This window comes from Alligator mississippiensis, chromosome 14 (assembly GCF_030867095.1).
Source record: "Alligator mississippiensis isolate rAllMis1 chromosome 14, rAllMis1, whole genome shotgun sequence".
Classification (NCBI taxonomy): Eukaryota; Metazoa; Chordata; order Crocodylia; family Alligatoridae; genus Alligator; species Alligator mississippiensis.
In genome coordinates, this window is record NC_081837.1 from 40,112,098 (window position 1) to 40,130,452 (window position 18,355).

At 53.8% G+C, this 18,355-nt stretch overlaps 2 protein-coding genes and 2 non-coding genes across 6 annotated transcripts in view; 2 read left to right on the plus strand and 2 right to left on the minus strand.

The window, feature by feature from the left end:
• The window catches only part of PIK3C2B (phosphatidylinositol-4-phosphate 3-kinase catalytic subunit type 2 beta), a 62,865-nt gene extending 51,835 nt beyond the window's left edge, over nt 1-11,030 (minus strand). For 2 of the 3 annotated variants that reach the window (XM_014609145.3, XM_059717606.1), the window contains exon 1: nt 10,723-11,030. The gene's annotated coding sequence lies outside the window, so the exon portion shown is untranslated. Of the gene's footprint in view, nt 1-2,497; nt 2,691-10,722 lie in introns of those variants that run through there. The other variant, XM_059717608.1, reaches the window with a different exon arrangement.
• A 6,498-nt stretch (nt 11,031-17,528) lies between these two features.
• Nucleotides 17,529-17,601, plus strand: TRNAK-UUU (transfer RNA lysine (anticodon UUU)). Its single transcript has one exon. It is a non-coding gene; the product is annotated as a tRNA-Lys (tRNA).
• A 264-nt stretch (nt 17,602-17,865) lies between these two features.
• On the minus strand, nt 17,866-17,938 carry TRNAK-UUU (transfer RNA lysine (anticodon UUU)). Its single transcript has one exon. It is a non-coding gene; the product is annotated as a tRNA-Lys (tRNA).
• A 243-nt stretch (nt 17,939-18,181) lies between these two features.
• The window catches only part of MDM4 (MDM4 regulator of p53), a 33,044-nt gene continuing 32,870 nt past the window's right edge, over nt 18,182-18,355 (plus strand). Inside the window, exon 1 of the mRNA XM_006273883.4 lies at nt 18,182-18,313. The gene's annotated coding sequence lies outside the window, so the exon portion shown is untranslated. The remainder of the gene's footprint in view (nt 18,314-18,355) is intronic.

Sequence of the window (18,355 nt, forward strand, 5' to 3'; positions counted from 1 at the left end):
CAGATAGGCTTCTGTAGGAGCCCACACAATGCTCCCCATTAGCAGCCAGATGCAGTCGAGGGGTGACTGGGGTCACAGCCAGAGCGGCAGGCAGCCAGGCAGACCAAGCCGGCTGCAAATCTGCAGGAGGACAGGCACCAAGGCCTGGCTTGGCCCTTCCAAGCTCCTCTTCTCTTAGTCATGTGTGGCTGGACCGATGTAGGGATGCATGCAGTGGGGCTGCCCCATGGCGTGGAGCAGCAAGGCCTGCATGGAACTGCTCACCTCTGCACCCCCTGCCCCATGGACCCAGGTTACCAGGCACATTGCCCTGTCACCCAAATCCATCCCGACCTGGCTGAGGGCACTATCAGGGCCTGTCCTCCCTGTCTCTGCCTCTGGGGCTTCTCACACAATCTCCCTTCCCAAAGCAACTGGCAGAGAGAGCCCCTGACAGCGAGAAGCCTCACGTCTGAGGAGCACAGCACTGCCCTGGCGATCCTCAGACACAGACGAGTACGGCCCAAGGCTCCCCCAAAACCAGCCTCAGCTCCAACCAGGTTCTGGGAACCCAGGGGCTATTCAGAAGTCACTCCCTGCTCCCCTTTCTAGCTAGTGCTACAACCAAACCAGAGCTGTTTCTCCACATGTCAAGCCCACAAGCTCTGGTCACAATTTGATCACTCCAGTGCCTGGAGCCAGGTACAACTGGGAAGCACTGGCGACAGCTTGTGTTCATCCACAGGCCTTCAGCAACCACCGGCGAGCTGCACTGGCTGTGCCCAGGACTGCATTGTGTGCTCCTTAGAGGACATGGGGGGATTGGAAGCACTCCTATGCCCCTATAACAGCAGCAAAGCCACAAGAACAGAGGCAGCATTCCACATGGCAGATCTGATCTCCCTGGCTCACCGCTGTCTGGCAGGGAACCAGGGACAGCAGCGTGAACACAAAGCTTAGAGAGAAGCCAAAGAAGTTACCAGGAGGGGTTGGGGGAGGATGAGGATGGGTGACCCATCGCGCCAGGAGGACCTGCGTCTGCATGCGCGAGGAGTTACCCCACCCCAAACGCGAGCAGCCTGCTGCATGCCGCTCTGCTCCCGACAGCTGAGTGCCACCTGCTCCACTCTGGGGAGCAACTAGGGAAGCCAAGCAGAAAATCGTGCTCCAGTCTGCGGGAATTCACAGCAGAGCAAACTCTCCCCTCCCCATCCCTTGCTCGCCCCAGCCCTGGCTCTGAACTGGAGGCAGCGCCAGGCTCTGTCATGAAGCTGCTGCCGATGGAGCTTGGCTAGGAAGAGGGGAGCCAAGACAGCCTTGTAGAGGGAATTGAAGCATGGGTGTGGGTCTGGGCTTGCTCCCCTCCCCCTGCCCAGCTGCTTTTCAGAGGCAGCTAGAAATGGTCTGAAGCATCTGGGAGGGCATCAAACAGAGGCCGTGGAGGCACCTCCCAGTGCTGTGCAAGCCAGGGAGACGGGGGCTATGCCTATAAAGGGGAGACAATTCCCACCCATTGAAAATCAGGCAGAGGGAGGGGCCGGCCTGAGCAGGACAAAGCACCAGCTTTCACCCCATGGGTTGCAGGTCCCATCCATCCTCACACCACCCCAATGAACTAGGTACAAGCAGCCGCCTTCCCAGCCCAGAACCAGGGGCTGGCCACGTCTGTCTCAACAAGCTGCCTCTGCATCTCTAAAGGTCCTTCCCAGGGCCTGCGAGGGTCCTGAATAGGGTATCAGATACGGGCCCAAAGTCCTGGGAACGGTTTCTAGCTCTGCCATTGACTTACTGACTGATCGTGGGCAAGGGATTCGCCTCTCTGCTCCCCATCTGATCTGTGCCAGGTTCAAGCTCTGCAGGGCATGACCTATCTCTTCCTGTGTGCAGCGCCTAGCGCAGCGAGGTTCTGGTCTCTAGGTTCCACTGGAGGCCAATTAATATCCCTAATTGGAAGACGGTTGGAAAAATAAATCGAGCTCCTCTGTCCCAGACAGCACCATGCCTTCACCTGCCACAAAACTACTGGGGGCAAGACTACTGGGGCCACAGCCACGTAGATCAGCTACCAAGTCTCACCAAGTCCTAGGTGCTCTGATAGTTCCCAGTGTTGTGGGAAATTCAGCTATTGCCATTTTTTCTTTAAATACTGAAAACAGAACTAAAGCAAAACCCCGCTGATATTTCCCATGAAATGAAAGTCCATGAACTCCCCACTTTGGTTTGGGTCCATCACAACACCATCAGAATCAGGATTTCATTCCCATATTGACGGACCTTTCACTCTACTAATTCTCCCTCCTGAATATCAAAACAGTGAATTTCACTCTGAAAGGTGTTTCCAGGCAAAGCACAGGCTGAAACTGCGGAAGCAGGTTGTGCCACTGTTAGCAAAATGCTTCCTTTTCCATCAAAAGTGCCTTGAAACTTTGGGGAAGTGCTTTGCTTGACATGAAAATGACTTTTTCTCTATCCCCCGTCCATTTTGATGGGAAAATCTCCACCCAGTTCCATTTGATACCTCCAGTGAAGGGCCGAAAAAGTTGTGCCGTGACTCATTCCTCCAGAAGAAGCTGTGTTTTCCACACTCTCATTCTCCTGACCGGACGAGTAGATTTAGGAACAGGTGATAAACCTGGGTTCCCATGAGACAGACCAGCACTGTTAGTTGCTCTCTGCATACGGCAGTGCACAGGAAGCCCAGCTGAGATCAAGGCCTCGCTGTGTCAGGCTCTGTACAAATATAAAGAAAGAAACAGTCCCTGTTTCATACAGAGAACAATCTAGCTAGACAAGCTGAGAAAGGAAGGATTATTCTTCCTGTGTTACAGAGGGGAGAGGAAACATGGGAAGGTCAAGCGACTTGCCTGAGGTCACAGAGACAATCTGTGGCAGAGACAGGACTCAAACCCAGCATGGTTCCAAAATGAGAGATTGTGGGGCAGGGGCAGCGTGGTAGAAAGGTGTATTTCCTCCTGCAACAGAGAGAGCAGCTCCCAGACCCCCGAGAGAAACAACCACATCAATGAGAAGCAGCAGTGTTTGGAGAGGAGGCCGACACAGGCAGCTCGAGAGGAGCCCGGCTTCGCAGAGCAACTGCACAGCACCCAGGCAGCCTCGGCTTCTGCACCGCCTGCATTTTATCTGGGAGCAAGGGCAAGATGTGTTTTGTTTTAGTGCCACATGGAAAAGCTGCATCACTGGCTCAACAAGAGGTGTATTGTGTATGTGGGGAGAGAGCGACAGAGTGAGCAAGTGGGGGATGAATGGGCTGGACTCAAAGCCTGTTGAAGACAGAGGAAAGGCTCCCATCCGTGGGTTACGGTCATGCCCTGAATGGGAAGGGTGACATCCAACAGAACAAGCAGCGCGGACCAGACAGAGGACAGCGTGGGGGAGGGCAGCGTGCGGAGGCTCTGATCTGATCGTGGACTGAAAGAGGCTTTTGCCACAAAACTGGAAGATCTGAACCTTCTGGGTTTTGTTGACAATCCCCAGCTTTTGCATCAGAAAAGCAAAACCCGAGGGTTTCATTTGGTTTCCAGTGCATGACGGTTTTCAAATGAGCTTCTGGTGAAAACCCAGAAGTTGGAGGGGAATGGAGAAAGTTCTCCCTTTGTATCCAGAGCTTTAACAGGGAAAACAAGTGTCCCAACCAACTCACCCCACAATGAACTGCACAGCTCCAGCCCCATCCAGCTCTGCTCTGATGGGCTCAGAGACACGCCAGCTGCAACCAGATTTAGATGGCACTGGTGCTACCTGGCTTCCCTTCCTTGCAGAGGGCTATTGTGCTGATAAAAGCCCCACTGGCCAAACTACAGCTCCCACCTACACCAAAGGCAGGTAGAGTGGGAGCTCTGCTATCCCCTGCTCTATTCTGACCAGTGTAGGCAATTCTAAGAGGTTGGCCCCCAGGTACCAGACAGTGCCCCAGTCCCCAGACTCTTCCTATGCCTGAAAAAGGGTGTTTGTACCCAAAAGCTTGCAAAGAACAATTTTTCCAACTATTTAGCTGGTCTAGATTCATAGATGTTAGGGTCGGAAGGGCTCTCAATAGATCATCGAGTCCGACCCCCTGCATAGGCAGGAAAGAGTGCTGGGTCTAGATGACCCCAGCTAGATACTCATCTAACCTCCTCTTGAAGACCCCCAGGGTAGGGGAGAGCACCACCTCCCTTGGGAGCCCGTTCCAGACCTTGGCCACTCGAACTGTGAAGAAGTTCTTCCTAATGTCCAGTCTAAATCTACTCTCTGCTAGCTTGTGGCCATTATTTCTTGTAACCCCCGGGGGCGCCTTGGTGAATAAAACCTCACCAATTCCCTTCTGTGCCCCCGTGATGAACTTATAGGCAGCCACAAGGTCACCTCTCAACCTTCTCTTGTGGAGGCTGAAGGGGTCTAGGTGCCCTAGTCTCTCCTCATAGGGCTTGGTCTGCAAGCCCCTAACCATACGAGTGGCCCTTCTCTGGACCCTCTCCAGGTTATCCGCTTCCCTCTTGAAGTGCGGCGCCCAGAATTGCACGCAGTACTCCAACTGCGGTCTGACCAGCGCCCGATAGAGGGGAAGTATCACCTCCTTGGACCTATTCGTCATGCATCTGCTGATGCACGATAAAGTGCCATTGGCTTTTCTGATGGCTTCGTCACACTGCCGGCTCATGTTCATCTTGGAGTCCACTAGGACTCCAAGATCCCTTTCCACCTCCGTGCCACCCAGCAGGTCATTCCCTAGGCAGTAGGTGTGCTGGACATTTTTCCTCCCTGGTCTAATAAAAGATATCACATTTACGCAAAGAACCTTGTCTGCTTATGTCCTTAGACCAACACAGCTACAACCAATTCCCCTCCCCACGCTTACTAAATCCGCAGAGCAGTGCATGGGTGTAGATCTGTAAAGGCCTCGCACAGCTCGGCCCCTGACAACAGGGAAATCAACCACAGGATCTGCAAATCGGAGGTATTTATCAGTGTCAAAGTGCTAATTGCTAGTGGAGAAGAATGACAGCATTTCCAAGACTTGTATCAGTGCAAAACAGAGCCAGTTTCAACAACCCTCCTTTCTCTGATCCATGCCCCTGGCACTGTTTCCCTCTGCTCTAGGCACATGGATACCATCTGAATATCACGCTGTAGTAAGAGGGTCTCTGCTCTGGCACCCACATATGAAAGCATCCAAGATCACTTGAGAATCTCAGCCAATTTGGTGCTACTGCCTCCCACTACCTGCAGGAATCTAGGGAGCTATGTGGCTAGGCCAGAAAGGCAGTAATCTGCCAGGAATCCTGACAAGCATCACGACTGCTCAGTCCCTCGCAGGATGAGAACTGGAGCTAAAGACAAAGTGACACCCAGCTGAAGAGTCCCAAACTGCTTAGAGCAACCCTTCAAGCTTCTTATCAATCATGTCACCGGAAGAGGAAAAGGACCAGCATCATCTAAGGACCCAGGTACTAGGGTCATACTGCCTGGATCTCAGCCTGGGAAGTGTTACGCCAATCAGTTCAGCATCTCCCACCCGACACTAATTGATACACACACCTTAAGGCACCCTCAGGACAGCCGGGAGCTCTCAGGTCCCTACAGATGCATGAAGCTTTCTTCCTCTGGAAGCCAACGAGTTTCCTATTAATAGCAGAGCTAAGTCCAGCTTCATCCAAGGCCCTGTGGAAAAGGCAGGATGCAAAGCTGCTGGTGCCAGAAGCTCTTTACTCCCCTGCGCACTTCCACTCTGGGAGGAAATCCTGCCACGGGAAGGTGGAGCAGGCCAGGACGGGAAACCCCCACAGGTCAAACAGCTGCAATGGAGTTGGGCTTGTGCAGCCAGGGGCCTTGCAGGGCACCAAAGCCTCGGCTTCTTTCATGCTATAGCCCAGTTCTTGGCTACTCCTCCCATGAGGCCATGTCCCAGGAGCCCTGGTGCAGGTGTGTTCTTCAGGCCACGGATGTGAGACCTTGCTATGTCCTAGCAATGGGCTCAGCCAACTTTGCAAGGTCGAGGGCAACTAATGCTGCCTGCTGCTGGGGGGCCAGAGCTCAGGCAGTCCCAAAGCATGTGCTCAAGCCCAACTCGGAGAAGGGGGCTCAGTGCAGGAAGAGGGTCTCTGGCCCATGCCTCGCAGGACCCCAGGCTGCAGGATGACGATGGTCCCTAGCAGCCCTTAAAAGTCAATAAGGGTCAGCTGGCTGTCAGCTCCCAGGAAGCGCTGGATGTCCTCTTACCACGCAGGTGCAGAACGCTGCACAGCCAGGGGCAAGGTAAAGCACATGAGTCGGGCGGGGAGCACAGGGGATCTGAGCCAGCAGGGTGATCAGGGCCCTGCTGCCTCCAGCCGGAGGGGACCACAGGGAAAAGGGAACCAGGCTGGAGAAATAGCCGTATCCTCCCTGTACCCCACCCAAGAGGCAGCACATACTGTGCTGTCTTGCAAGGAAGGAAGCAGGTGCAGCTGGTGCTCATGGCTCACTGCTCTGAGCAGGGGCTACACCTTGCTCTTCCCCCTTTCCGAGGAGGCTGGGGTGTGACCTTCTCCCATGCCTATCTGCACAGATCAAGAAGCAAAGACTTAAAACCTGGCCCAGCATCCACTTCTCCCAAAGCAGCACCAAGGCAGTGCTCACTCTGCAGCCAGCCCAGAGCATCGCATACGCCAGCGCTCTCACATGCTTGCTCTCAGGAGCACCGGTGCGGTGATGCCATGGGCTGTGCAAGCCTGCACGATGCAGGAACTTTCTGCAGAAGAAAAAGCCTTCCGTTTCCTGTTTGGGCGCTGCAGCTCAGCGGCGCGTGTCAATTTAGACAGCAGGGGAAGGCACCTTCGACTTCCCTGGGGCCCAGACCAAGGGCACAGCTGCGGTCAGGTATCAGAATCACTCAGTGCCGTCTTCTCAAGCGATCGCTGCATAAAACTGAGGCCAGGTTTTCAAAGCCACTCATGGCACGCACAGCCAGATCGGCAGCTCAGCATGCTCGGTTCTGGGTTCCTATGCAAATGGGGCCTTTGCAGCTTAGAAAACCATCAAGAAATATATGATCAGCCTCTCCTCTGACTCCAAAGAGCAAGCAGATCTCGGCATGGACCTGTATCAGGGCACACACAAGCCAGCTGTATCTCCATAGCATGGTAACTGCTCCCATAGCCCCTTGGGATAGTGAAATATCTGGGTCCTTGTATATTCAGGAGGTGCATACAACATAAAGTCTTAAACTCATAAGAAAGCAGGGCTGGTGGGGCCCTTGGGAGGTCACATCTTATCCAACCCCCTGCTCGAGGCAGGGTCAGTCCTATCCAAACCATCCCCAGACAAGCGCTTGTTGAAGCTAAACCTGAAACTGCACAAGACACATTACTCTGAAACACCACTGGCACCCTAAATGGCCACAGACAGGGTGGACCCAGGTGGGTGCAGTGGCACAGTCACACATCCTTCACTCCTGACAGCTCCAGTCTCAGCCAGCAGACATGTGGAGAGAGATGGCTGCTGCGTATGCACCCCGCTTTGCACAACTCTGGATCCACTCTTGGTGACAGATAAAGCAGGGGTGGAGGGCACTGTCAATGCCCCAACACTGCCAGATGGTTAAAACAGAGCTGAGAGATCCAAGCAAGAGATCCGTGCCCCCCTGCTACAGAGGAAGGCCAAACCTCCCGCAGTCCATTAGCTATGTAATCAGCAGCAGCATTAGGTCAGCTGCACATGAGCTATCTGGGCTACGCCAGCGTAGGTGAAATTCTGTGCAAGATCGCAGGACCTAACAGTTAAGAACAGGCATCGAACAAGAGCCAAAACATTACCAGCCCAGCATGTCCTCCATCCTCTCCACTTCAGGTGGGTGGAGTTCTCCACTCCGCCATGGAGAATCCCCCTTTCCTACAGGAAAGGCGTACCAGCAAATTCCCCTTCCCCACACTGTGTGCAAGCCCAGTGCCAGTAAAATGATAGGGTCATCTTCTCTACCTGCATCACACTATTGCATCACAGATCAGGCTGCAACGTCACATGCAACAAGTACCATGAAAAGGGACGCGGGACTCGGCCAGTCTTGGTCCCCTCCTTCTCCCCCCTCCAAGTGTCAGCTAACAGCACAGCCCCTTGCTCCTCTCCCCCTCTGCTCCCCTGATGCATGCAGGGCACAATCAACATCGAGCCAAGGAAAGAGCTGAGGCACAGGAATTGTGAGGCTGGATGACAGGCCCTGGACTGAACTGAGCAACGCAAGAGCAGGGGGAAAAAAAAAAAAAGCAGAGGGCAAGCTCAACCCCACAGACACAGGGAAATGGAGCCAGACCCATCAGCTCCCTTCCCACCCCCACCCCCCCCTTCAGCGACGTTGCCAGGCATGCTGGACGGGCTCTCCCTGGCACAGTCACTCCCGCAGCTGACCTCAGCAGGATGTTCTGGAGAACTCCCAACCATTACATCCATCCCTCCTGCTCCCGGATTTGGCGGTGGCTGCAGAGAAAAGAGCCCTTTGCTTGTCTCCCTGCCACCGCCCCCCAGGCCCAAATCATGGCAAGCATCCTGGGCACAGCGTGGTACCCAGCCCAGCAGTGCTGTGCCTAGGGGTGGACCTAGGGGCTGCTAGATGTCTCTAGAGGCTGTGTCCCCTGCCTATGACTGCACTGGCTGTGATGCTACATACCAGTTCCTATCAGGATAAGCCAGAGATGAATCCATCCATCCTAGACGCAGCTCCTCACACTCCCAAGCCGACTGTGCTCAGCAGAATGGACTCTCCCCTTAGGGATGCCCTGGTATGAGAAGGGGAAACCCAGAACCACAGGCCCTATAAGCTATACTACACGCTTGCCACAGGACCAGGTCCATGGGATGGGTCACCAGCAGACAGCCTTGGGCCCCAGGACAGCAGGGGTATGCCAAGGAGATTCCAGAACAATTGTGGATGCTGTTCCTGAGCTTGCTTTCTCCTTTGCACCACACACACGCTATCAGGCAGGTGGGAGCCTTCCCTGTACAGATCCCAGAAGGGCTGGTGGACAGCCCTGTTTGCCAGTCAGCTTGCTCTCTTTCCAACACGCACTTTCTCTCTGCTCGAGCTATTTCACGGTTCACTTTTAAGGTTGGATCTAGTGATCACAGCAGTGTTAGCTCCCCATAGCCCAGATCCTACAAACAGCTGAGCACATGCTTACATTCACCCACTTGGCTTAAACTCAAATTCCTGTGCTTACTGGATAAGCCTCTCTCTCTGCAATACCAAGGCTTTGGATATTCCTTTCTGAGAACAGAAACATCTCAATGCACCAGGGCATGATCACAGTCAGTATCACATGAGCTTTCTTTTTATATGTGCAGGGTAGGATGCAGAGCCTAGGCAAGCAGCCTCCACACTGCCGATCTCTGATCTGCCCTCCTTCCTGCTCCAAGCCAGCAGAGATCTGGAGCAGCAGGAGTTTGACATCATGGAAGAGAGCAACAAATCTAGAGTTGGATCCCTTTCTCCAGCAAAGGCTTTGCTGACAGGCCGCTCTGCAGTTTCATGTGGACTGTTTTATTGCTCTAATAAAAATAATGCAGGTCTGTGGAGCCGACTGTACTTGGTAGAGAGACAAGCATTCCAGCACTTTGTTTTCATTAGATCAGGCCAGGGAGTGCCTTGCCCAACTTTCCCCAAACCCCGCTTTGCTTCGCTATTATATTTAGGGTTTTCAGTTCTGGAAAAAACAAGGCTGGGCCTGATTTTTGGACCGCACACAGGAAATGAGTCACAATGCTCCTGTCCAGGGTCCAATGGAGCACCAGCACTTTCTTTCTTCACTAGGTCAAATTTTGGAGAGAGGGAGGGAGAGAGAAAACAGGAGACTTGCTTTAATTAGGGATTGTGCCTCTTGAACATCACTGGAACTGGGGCTATAGGAGGACCCCGACCAATTACAGAGCAACCCCACTCCAGACAGGGCATATGAGAGCCTGGTGGGCCCCTGCAATGCAACAGAGAAAGGGCCCCCGCTTTTTAATCTTGTTGCATGAATGAGAGGGGCAGGGTGAAAGCAGACAAAGGGAAGGAGTGGGGCTGACCCTGGGGATGCTCCAGCCTGGAGGTGAACTGCACCAGTCCCCCTAACAGTGTGTGTGTGCATGAGTCTGTGTGTGCGAGCGTGTGTGTGTGTGTGCATATGCATCTGTGTGTGTGTATGAGTCTCTGTGTGTATGTGTGCGTGTATGAGTCTGTCATGTGTGGATGCATGAGTCTGTGCGTGCATGTGTGTGAAAGTGTGCATATGTGTATGTGCGTGCAAATTTCTCTATCTGCCCCCACATTCCCCCAATACAGAGGCAACCCCCCCCCAGGCTGAACTCCCTGGAGTGCACCAAGCCCTTCTCCACCCCTTGGAGACCCCTCTGCTTCCTTGGGAACTGGAGGGAGGAAGAAACCCCAGCAGATGGGAGCCGAGATGCCCCCCAGCCCACAGGGGGGGCCCAGAGGGGACCCCTCCCCAGCTGCTCCGCTCTGCCTCCAGCCCCTCGGCTCCGCAGAGAGCAGGGGTGCAAAGCAAACGCCTCCAAGGCCACCCCAGGCCCCCTGCACCGGGGCATCCTCCTTGCACCGGCATCCCGCTGCCCGATCCCGGGCGAGGGTGCGGGTGCGGGGCAGCGCAGCTCTGCACCGCGGCGCATTCAAGGGCAATCGCGGGCTCGTCAATTTCAAGCCCCCCCTGGTCAATTTCACCCCCCCCCGTCAGTTTCCCCTCGCCCCCCTGCAGCAGCCGCCCGGGCTCTTACCTGCCGGGTGCACCGGGATTTCCAGGGGGGTGCGGGTGCCTTCCCCGCTCCACCTCCCGTGATGGGATCAGGGGGGCTCCTCCAAAACAAAATCCTCGCCCAAAACCAACCCTCGTGCCTGTGCGACTGCCGCGTGTGCAATCATAGGCGGACAGGCAGGGGAAGGTCCCTGGGGTGGCCGGCAGCAGGAAGGGGTGAAGCCATCGGCTTGCAGCAGCCCCAGAGCAAAGCGAACTAGGCAGGGAGAGAAAGCGATGCAGCTGGGGAGACAATAGGGCAGAGGAGGAGAAAGGGGACGTGCCATCTCCTGGAGATTTCGGGCATTGCATTGCACTCTTCCCGGTAAAGAGGCTGCCAGGGCCTGAAGGAGCCCCAAGCAAACCAGCCTTCTGCTCCCCCTCCTGCACCAAGAGGAGAGAGGCTCTTTACCGGCAGCACAGAGCAGGGATGTCAACCCTTCCTTGGCTGAAACCTGGCTGGGGTGCAATGAAATCCAAGCAACCACCAGGCTTTGCAGGGATCCTTGCAAAAAAGAAACTCTAGTTTCTTTTTGCCCCTTTGCAAAACTCCTGCCTGGCCAGGGGCACCAGCATCTGCTTCCTCTTGTGACTTTTGTAAGGTGCCCTGTGAAGTGCTTGATGGACTAGACAGAAAGTGCTGTGCCCCACCCTCGCCATGGGATGTAGATGCCCAGCTGAAACAGATGGGTGCAGGGTGCCTAAACACCTGTGAGGATCTGAGCCTTATCACGGGGATTGCCAGGAGCTCCATGCTTTGCCCCAGAGATACCCCACCGAGGATGATGGAAACCTGTGCAGGTTCCTAGCCTCACTCTTGGGAAGCCCATCAGGTCTGTGTCACCAGATGGCTCTGTACAGCACCCCGTGAGCCACGCTCTGATCAAAAGCAGGGCCCATGTCACATCTAAGGTAGTATCCTAAGAGATCCAATCCTGGGATGCAGCAATAGAAGCGGGGTCTGGAAAAACAGTAAAACAAGCGCATTGACAGTGCCTTTTGCGGAGGTTATTGGCAGCATTCATCTTGATAACTGCAATGCCTTGGTTCCCCTAGCTCCCACTGTGCAAAGTGCTGTGTAAATAGGATGCAAGGATGTGCCTGTTCCAAGGAGCTGAAGTTCTGGTCCATAGTGCAAGCCAACGTCAGAGCCACGGTGCCGAGCACAGGAGCTCAGAAACCACGAATCAGACCCAAAAAAATTAATCACGAGGCTCATCTAAAAAGCCTAGTCTTTAAAACAAACAAACAAAAAAACACCACGAACAAAAAACCCATCACACTCTGGGTTCCCTTCGTGCATCTTCTTAGCTTCGAGGTGGTCTGCAACTCTGAGCTTTACCCTTTCCTTTCTGCCCACGAGGGCTAGAAACTTACTCTGCTCTGCAAAGGCAAACTGAGTGGCACTTGTATTCATAAGACCCCAGGAGCTGCAGCTTAGGAAAAACCCCAGATGCTACAAGACTAACAAAGTAGTCTTAGCGTCCTCTGTTGTGTATGTACGGTATTCTGGTCTCTGTAGGCTTTACACTGCCCCTCTCACAGAATCAGAGCACATTAAACAACACTACCATGGTCTGCCACTTGGTTCTGCAGTGATCATCATTCATGCTGGGGCTAGTGCTTCAACATTGATGTGTGCTTCAGTACCATGCACGATTAAAACCCCGTGGGCTGCTGTTCCCGAAACATGAACCGTGCCCTTGTGTTTTCCTGGTGTGCATCCTTTTTCTCATTAAAACCCAGTGACCCTCCCAGATCCCCACCCTGGGGAGCCTTGGCTTTTCTCCCCGGCGTTTGAAGAGCCAGCTGTCCTTAGCATGCCAGCCACGGCTCCGGCGGTCAAGATGTTACCCATAAAGATGTTGCTGCAGGATACAACCGGATCTGTAAGTTTACATGACAGAAGTATTGTCCAGATGGGTGGAACAGGGCCCACATGGCAACAGAGCCAACCCCCATTGGCATGGATCTGCCCTTCTCTAGCAACAAGGCCAAGGACTGAACAGACCACAGAGATCAACCCCCCCTTGATGCTAGAGAAGAACTAGAGACAAATGATAGGGGAATGAGAGAGAGTCCCCAAGCATCCTGCGTGCTAGGAAGTGATGTGCTCCGCTCCCAGCCTGCGCTCGGAAGAAGTGGGGCATTTATTTCCCTGATCTTACTCCAGGCCAGCTGAGGCTGCTGTCACCACTCTGATAGATTTATGGGCCAATCCACACCCAACACTGCATCCCCATGAGATCAGTCAAAACCCCTCGCTCCTCTGAACTCCTCTCCCCAATGCCAAACTCATCACGTACCTGCACCTCCTTGCCTCCAAATTGCCACCTCCTGTGTTGCTGTGGCCCCTCGTGCTCTCAGAGATGCTGAGCACCCACAGCCACCATGGACTTCCTTGGGGTTTCCACATGCTCTGTATTTCTAGAAGCAGTGCTACCGTCTTGGATTAGACATCTGCATGTCAAGTAGTTGCCCCAGTCATTACAAGGCCCTTTTTTATAAGGGGATCTTGCTTCCAAGCAGTTAAAAATCCCCAAATTTGCTGGTAAGACCTGCCCTCTAATGGAGAAAAATCACAACTGCATTTGGGGAAAGAAATACCCATAACAGGTTTTGCAGGACAGGTCTGCTTCCAGGGCTGGTTTTGGATTAATTCGTGTCACACTGCTAGAGTCACCTGGATTGCACGAGTCAGCGCTCCAGTACAGAAGCCACAAAGCCAGAGAAACAATGTTGCCTAGAAAGGGTCTCATTGCCCATCCTTATTGGGGGGCCGGGGGGAGAAATCCTTTCCAGCAGATTATTTCCTAGCATCTCATTTATTTGAAATATCACCAGCTACTGCCCTCGGGAAGGCTGTTCCCCAGCCTGAGAGATCTCTTTATTGACAGTCAGGTTGTCTTTTTCCCTTTTCTTAAAAAAAGAAAAATCACTCTCAGGTACCTCTTTAGCCTAGAAGGGGCTGGGTAAAAACATCACAGGATTGTAGCAGGCAAGTCCCAAATAGCCATATGTGTCTCCTTTTGTCAGTGTCCTGGTCCACCCACCCCAGACCTCAACCTAGGGCTTTGGAGGAGGAAAGTGTCAATATAGGGCATCAGTATTGGTATTCAAGCAGCAGCTCAAGCCACAAGCATCACTTCAGCTTTTGACCTGCAGGCCTTGCTTGAAAATGATCATCAGAGTTGGAGGTTTTTCCCCGCATATTCTGAATCTGTCTTCCCTGACTAACATGACATGGAAGCCATCAGTGTCAGTGATGGTTAATGTGCCATCACTCGTGAGGAGGAGGGTGGTGCGCTGGGTGACAGCTGCACCAGGACTGTTGTCCAGGTTCATGGTTAATCCTGGTCATGCAGCCCCTGAGCCGGGCAGGCCTGAGTGACACCAGCATAACCCTGATGATAGCACACTTGCCTAAGCAAAGGTGGGTGTAATGAGATACGCAGTTAGTGCAAGACGACTCCTTTCAGAGCAATAGTGTCCCACTTTCACCGGGCCTGTGGGCAACAGCATCGAGCAAGTAACCTTGCCAGCAGCATTGGGGCTTCCTCCTCTGAAGAGACATGGAAAGCAGATACCGGAGGGTCTTGCAGGCAGCAAGTTGCACTACTGACACTAAAAAAAAAAAAAAGGGTGGGGGGGGGGGGGGCCTGCTCTGCCTTCCCTGCCAGCCCCCATCCCGTTTTACTGAGCCCAATTTCCCATCTCATGCTGGAGGGCTGTTCCCGAGCTGTGGAGGAGACAGGCTAGGAAAGCTCAGCTTGGCCCTAGTCCGGCTGTACCCATCTTGTGCCTCCTTTAACCATGTCATCCAGCCTCATTCAACATCAGCCGATTCCTAGTAAAAGAGATGCATAATCGATGGTGGGGGTCAGGGGCATAGCCAGGATTTTAGCTATGTTTGTGGTGCCAGATGGCACTTCCCCATCCTCCAAGCTGTCAGCAGCATAAATGCAACTGCTGCTTGGGGCACCCCGTCCCCATCCCCTTGCAGCAGGGAAATTACACTTCCTTGCCTTGTCTAGCAGTGCAGAATTGCCAGAACCCGCAGAGCAGGCAGGAGACTTGCAGAACACCATTGCACCTGCAACAAGCCCTCCTCCCAAGGGTGGCTGCCCCACCCTTGCCTGGCCTGCCTCTGTGGGCACTCCCCATCACTCCCTTGATGTGAGGGCTTCCCAAGCCACATCTCCTCTTATGTTAGTGACAGGTGTTTGCACTCATTGCCTTAAGGGCTAATTATGTCTGACTGCCCCTTGTACCGCACCCATGCTCCTCCCAGGCACTTTACCTCTTATAACTACCCTTGAGTGCAGCCTCCCTGCCTGTACTCCCCAGCCAGGTGCTTCTCCTACATGGGCTACTCCCAAGCACTGAGTCCCACTCTACCAGGCTGCAATCTCTGGGCTCCTTTACTCCAATCCCCAGGTTTCTTTACCCTGTTCCCAGGCTCCAGGCTTGCCCCCAGGGCAGTTAAGACCTCCTTGGCCCCATAGCCCCTTCCATAAGCCCCCAGTGCTACTTACCCCAGCTCAGCTGTTACCTGGGGGCCCTACTGCCCAGGAGCTCCTCTCTCTGCTGCTTTCATGGTAAGACTGCCTGGGCAGCTCAGGCCCTGGGTTTATATGCTACTAGCCTGGCCCCTTGCTGATCAGGTAACTCCCCTGGTTGTCACCTGAGCCCTCACTGCAGCTTCATCTCTTAAAATGACCGGTGCGCATTAAGCACTTTGTCTATGGTTGTTGCTCCATCGACGGGGAGGCCATTGGGCATTCGGTCACCTTTGTGATGACATTAATTGTGGATTTTCCTGTTCTGGATTTCCACGAAGCAGGGTGGGCCATGAGCAGGCTGTCATCTTCCATGTGGCTGTGGCAATCCTGATCAAACTATGGACCACGTGACAACACTCTGCCCTCTATACAAATTTGATGGTGACATTGCAGAGATACATTCCCTTTCCGCAAGAGCATTAGACTGGCTAACCTTCACCTGGACTTAGAATTTGTTGCTCCAAGTCAGGCATCCGAAAGAAGCAGCAGCCCCCATAGGCAACCTTGTACCCAGGTGCAGCCACATGGTGTCTATGCCTGTCTATGCCCCTCCGTCATGAACAGTTAGCATCTGGTTGTTGCCCCAAAGAGCCCTAGCAAAGCCTTACCCAGGGCTGCCATGGTTTTAAACATGCAAAGGTTGGACTTGATGGCAGGGGGTCGGACTTGATGACCTGCTCAGGTCCCTTCTGACCCTGCCAACTATGAAACTATGAGTGGCATGAGCTGCTGGGGAAATGAAGGCAGTTTGCATAGCTTTGTTAGAGGCATTCATCGCCATCAGGGACGCTTTGCATCTTCCTCCCCAGGGCTTTCCCTGTACCTACTGCTGGAAATGAATGCAAAGCAGATGGGGGAGACTTTTTGGGGCCACAGCAACCCACAACGGCCTCTGGGGAGGTTTCTGGCCCATTCCTCTGAAGCAGGTGGAGCTAGCTTCTACTGGGGACAGGCCACAGGACCAGGTCCCCTGCACAGGGCCAAGCCCTTCTCGTCATCACCAATGCCCATTCAAAGCAAGCGAGGCTGGATTTCCGTTGCAATGGTTCATTAAGGCCAAGCACTTGCTAGGCTGTCATTTTCATAGTCAAAACACCGTGTTGACCCAGGCCCCGACCCAGCAACAAGTGCCAGCCCATCTGATCCCCAGGGCCCCTGAGGGCCCTGCTACCTATTCAGATGAAAGCTGATAGAAACCCACTGTAGAGCTGCTACACACCCTCAAGCATTCACTTCAGAGCTGGTCAGCTCTCTATTGCTGCAGAGTCCTCTTTATCATGTGATCATCGGCCTGCCTTACTTTGCAGCCCTGGCAGGCCTGAATTTATTGCGTGATCCCCCAGTGAGTTGTGTAATACATGTAACGTATAGCAGGGGCCTCAGACTCACACTCCCCTATAACTAGGGGAGCGCAGAAGTATGCCTACGTAGGCTAACGTGCATTAAAGCACGTGTGTCCACGTGTCCTATTTTAAAGTATCATTTAAAAACCACGGGCATTTATATGCATACTTTTTTGCATTGCTGACACATCGGAGCGGACTCGATTAATTGAGTCTGCTCTGCAGGCGAGCCGATGCGTACCGCGCTGTGATGCTTCCACTTGTATAAGTGCCGGTGTGGAGAAAATGGCAGCGGTATGCTTTTGAACTAAAACACCTCTGATGCGTTTTAGTTCAAATGCGCACCGCTGCCATTTTCTGGGCACCGACACACATTTCACAGCTGATACAACTGCAAGCACCGCGTAAAAATACCCCATGTGCTTTTGCTAACGCGTATTAAAATAGGCTAATGTGCATTAATCATCATTCAAAAACACACACACATCTTTATTTAACGTGCATGAAGGTAGGCGAACGTGCATTTTCCAACAGAGGTACTAGATTTAATACGCATTAAATAAAGATGTGTAGATGCACCCATAGACACCGGTTCCTTGCCTGCTTCTCAGCACCTGCCCTTTTACTTCCTGCCCTGGACATTCAACCCACTGCAAGGGGGTGCAAGGAGGGGCAGGACCAGGGTCCTTCATGGCAGGGGGCAGAGCCTGGGGTGCACCAGGGGCTTGTCCATGCGGAGCAAGGGAGAGTGCAGGGCAGAGGAGGATCAGGGTAGAAAGAGGGAGCATCTGGGAGCCCCTCTCCCCTCCAGGAGCCTCCGGCAGGGATGTCCTTGGGTGATTGCACAGAGCCATGAATGGGAGAGCAAGACAGCTTTGCAGAGCGCCCGGATAGCTCAGTCGGTAGAGCATCAGACTTTTAATCTGAGGGTCCAGGGTTCAAGTCCCTGTTCGGGCGGGTCGCTTTTTCCTGGCGCAGGGGGTGGGATGTGTGGTTTTCAATTGACAAGAGCTTTTTCTTTTCTTTTTTGCATCCCTCTTGAATGAGTGCAGGGAGAGGAGGGGCAGGGGCCAGGTGGGGTGCGCTGCAAGGCAAAAGAGGGGAAAAGACGAAAGGCAAAAATGCAAAAAATAAAATTATAAATAAATCAAAAGAAGAAAAATAATGATAGAAAAGAGGAATATTATGATGATGGAAATACAAAAAAGAAAACGAAGGAGCCGCCCGAACAGGGACTTGAACCCTGGACCCTCAGATTAAAAGTCTGATGCTCTACCGACTGAGCTATCCGGGCTCCGTACTGCAGTTTGCCTGCCAGCGCTCTAGGCAGTGCACTGCGCGTCGCCCTTCTGTACAGTCTTCCACGCAGTGAGCGCAGTGAGGCGCTCTCTCCACGCCTTCTCGATGCTCCGTTGTCCCTTTCCGTGCGCCGTCTCGATGCTCCACCTCCTCCTCCCCGCTTTCCGACGAGTCCTTTCTAGACCTGCCTTCCGGTCTCCTCTATGGTCCGGGCAACTGCGGGAGGACTCCCCGCCGGAAGTGGCCGGCGGCCATGTTGGCCGCGGGGGAAGCGGCGGCCCAGAGCCCCCTAAGATGGAGGAGCGGCGCCCGCCGGGGGTGAGGGGCCGTGCGGCCGCGGGCCCAGCCGGGGCCATGCAGCGGCACTAGGGTGAGCGGGGCCGGCCCGTGTCTCCCCGCACGGCGCGGGCGG